Raw genomic sequence first — 3,832 nt, 5'->3', positions numbered from 1 at the left:
GTGGGGTGGCCGGCCAAGGCACGAACGAAAAGGCATTGCCAGAGGATCAGGAAGACAAGGGATGCGCAACCGAGGGGCTCAAACACGTGCTAATGTGGCATGTACTGGAGGAAGTGGAAGTTGTGTGAACAACCTAGAAGAAAAGAATCTTGACATGGCAGGTTTAACTAGTGAGCAATGGAAGGTATTGGTTGATATGATCAGCAAACAAAAACCAGCTGAATCTGAGAAAATGACTGGTAAGAGAATTTGGGATTTGTGGATCATCGATAGTGGTGCTTCTAACTACATGACAGGTACCTTGAAAATTTTGTGTGAAAAAAGGACCATTCCAGGATGCCCAGTGGGGCTGCCTAACGGTGAGCAGGTGCTTGCTTGCAAACAAGGAACTGTGGTTCTTGACGGAGGACTTCAGTTGAAAAATGTCTTTTATGTACCAAAATTAAAATGCAACTTACTTTCTGTTCCACAATTGACTGATGAAGAAAACTGTGTTGTACAATTCACTGACAAGCTGTGTATTATGCAGGACCGCACTTCGAGGAAGATGATTGGAGTGGGTGAACGGAAGAATGGGCTCTATTGGTATCGTGGTGTGCACAAGGCTCAAGCAAGTCATGTCAAAGCTAAAAATAAATTGACTCTGTGGCATAAGAGATTGGGACATCCATCATTTAAAATTGTTCAAATGATCCCCATGTGAGTGACAAATGTACTAGCGAAGAGGTGAATAAAATTTGTGAAATTTGTAAAAAATCCAAACAAACAAGAGATAAGTTTCCATTAAGTGATAGTCATGCTTCGAGTATTTTTTATTTGATTCATTGTGACTTGTGGGGACCTTATAAAACTCCGTCGTCATGTGGAGCCTCATATTTCTTAACCATTGTGGATGATTGCTCACGGGCTGTTTGGATATATTTGTTAAAAGAAAAGATGGAAGTGTCTGTTACGTTGAAAATTTCTGTGTTTTGGTTGAAAAACAATACAATAAATGCGTCAAAATGGTGCGATCCGATAATGGAACAGAGTTCATGTGTTTAAAGCAGTACTTTATGCAACAAGGAGTGGTTCATCAAACTTCGTGTGTCAGAACTCCACAACAAAATGGAAGAGTAGAGCGCAAGCACAGACATATTCTAAATGTTGCTCGGTCCTTGTGATTCCAAGGTAATCTCCCTATTAAGTTTTGGGGAGAATGCGTTTTAACTGCCGGGCACCTAATCAATCTCACAACGTCCTTAGTGTTGAAAGGAAAATCTCCATATGAAATTATTCATGGAAGAGTTCCCAGTTATGAACACCTGCGAGTTTTTCGTTCTTTGTGTTATGCTTATAACCAAAGTAGAAAAAATGACAAATTTGACAGTCGAAGTAGGAAATTTGTGTTTGTCGGGTATCCGTTTGGGCAAAAAGGATGGAAGCTGTTTGATTTGGAAAAGAAAGTTTTTCTTGTATCTCGTGATGTACATTTCATTGAAGGTGTGTTTTCCTTTCGTGAAGCCCAAAGAGCAAACTCACGAGTTGACCAAATTGAACCCCCAATGCTAGAGCATATTTTTGAAGAGGACACTCCAATTAGGTCAATTTTCACTTTTCCCACAGCTGAGCCCATTCCTCCAAATCAAAATGAGACTCTAGAACATTCACCACTGCACCTGACATCCAAGACAAGGGGGACATGAGCTCCGAGACGACCCAGACGAGGACGTCGTCATCCCCTCCAAAATCAGTGCCGAGGAAACGGTGCCTATCTCCGATTTACCACCAGCTGCAACCGAAGACCCCCTTGGCCGTGGACACCGTGTGAAAATGCCCTCCATCAAGCTGCGCGACTTTGTCACCACCGCCACTGTCCAAAAGAGTCCCTCCGTCCAGAATCCGACTTCATCAACTTCCTCAGGTGTGTCCTATCCTATACAAATTTTTGTAAATTGTAACAATTTCTCTGACCAACACCGCATTTTTCTTGCTTCATTACAAGCCGAGCAAGAACCTTGGTCCTTCTCCCAAGCTGTTACAGATTCGCGATGGCGAGATGCCATGTCCAAAGAAATTCAAGCACTGGAAGTTAACAACACGTGGAAGCTCACACCTCTTCCTCCAGGAAAGAAAGCTTATGGTTGTAAGTGAATTTATCGAATTAAATACAATTCTGATGGGTCAGTCGAGCGATTCAAAGCACGGTTGGTCATCTTAGGAAATCAACAAGTGGAAGGACTAGATTACAATGAAACGTTCTCTCCGGTAGCAAAGATGATGACCATTCGAACAACTCTTGCTGTTGCAGTAGCCCAGGATTGGGAACTTCACCTAATGGATGTCCATAACGCCTTTCTGCATGGCGACCTTGATGAAGATGTGTACATGAAGCTCCCACCTGGGTTCCAAGTGTCTCAGCCAAGCTTAGTGTGTAAACTTCAAAAATCCATCTATGGCTTGCGATAAGCTCCGTGTTGTTGGTTTGCAAAATTATCCTCTGCCCTTACTCGATTTAGTTTCCAGCAGTCACAAAACGACCATTCCTTGTTTAGTCTTTGTAAAAATGATGTCCACCTAGTTGTTTTGGTGTATGTTGATGACCTTGTGATTGCAAGAAATAATGGTGATGCAATTAACAAATTCAAACAGTACTTGCACAAGTACTTTTACATGAAAGACTTAGGGCGCCTGAAATATTTTTTGTGGGTTGAAGTTGCCCGATCTTCCAAGGGAATTTTTCTATGCCAGCGGAAATACGCCTTGGACATCATCACTGAAGCAGGTTTGCTGGCTGCTAAGCCCGCAGCTACTCCGTGTGAGGAAAATCACCGGTTGGCATCCGCTGCTGGCCTTGTTCTCTCTGATCCTAACATGTATCACCGCCTCGTTGGAAGACTCATATATTTGTGTTTCACCAGACCTGACCTCACCTATAGTGTTCATGTTTTGTCCCAGTTTATGCAGAACCCACGTATTGAACATTGGCGCGCCGCTTTACGGGTTGTTCGGTATTTGAAGGGACATCTGGGGCAGGGCATACTTCTACCTAAAGAAAATGATTTGCAACTCTATGGCTGGTGTGATTCTGATTGGATTGGCTGTCCGCTAACACGCCGGTCTCTTACAAGGTGGTTTATTCAATTCGGTACCGCCCCTATCTCGTGGAAAACACAGAAATAACAAACGGTCTCCGCCTCTTTTGCTGAAGTTGAGTACCACTCAATGGCCAAGACAACCAGGGAATTAATATGGATAAAGGATATACTATCCTCGCTGCACGTATCGCATCCTACTCCCATTCGCTTGCACTGCGATAATCAAGCGGCGCTTCACATTGCTAAAAATCCAGTCTTCCACGAACGTACCAAACACATCGAAGTGGACTGTCATTTTGTCCGGGATGAAATCATACACAATCGACTATTACCTTCTTACGTTCCTACTCATCTCCAACTAGCTGATATTTTCACCAAGGCTCTCGCGACGAAACAGTTTGGGAAGCTCTTAGTCAAGTTGGGCATTCAAAATTTACACGAGCCAACTTGAGTGGGGATAACAACGGTCAACATAAGTTATATATAAAAATGTCAATTAGAAAGTTTGGTTATTTATGTATATAGCAATCTGTCATATATATTTTTTATAGGAATAAATTAGGATAACAAATCAAGCTGCTATATTAGGAAAAGATTTGCTGTGATTTGTTTATTAGAGTATATATATATATATATATGTGTGTGTGTGTGTGTATGAAAGTTTGTATCAAAAGAAAAGAAGGCGGATTACCATTTCTTATTACCTTTTCATTTGGCGTGTTACATGTTTAGATTTAGGTGAATGTTACGGTGTA

This window comes from Arachis ipaensis, chromosome B01 (genome assembly GCF_000816755.2).
Source record: "Arachis ipaensis cultivar K30076 chromosome B01, Araip1.1, whole genome shotgun sequence".
Lineage (NCBI taxonomy): Eukaryota > Viridiplantae > Streptophyta > Magnoliopsida > Fabales > Fabaceae > Arachis > Arachis ipaensis.
The sequence above is the reverse complement of the archived record's forward strand: the minus strand, read 5'-3'. Positions refer to the sequence as shown.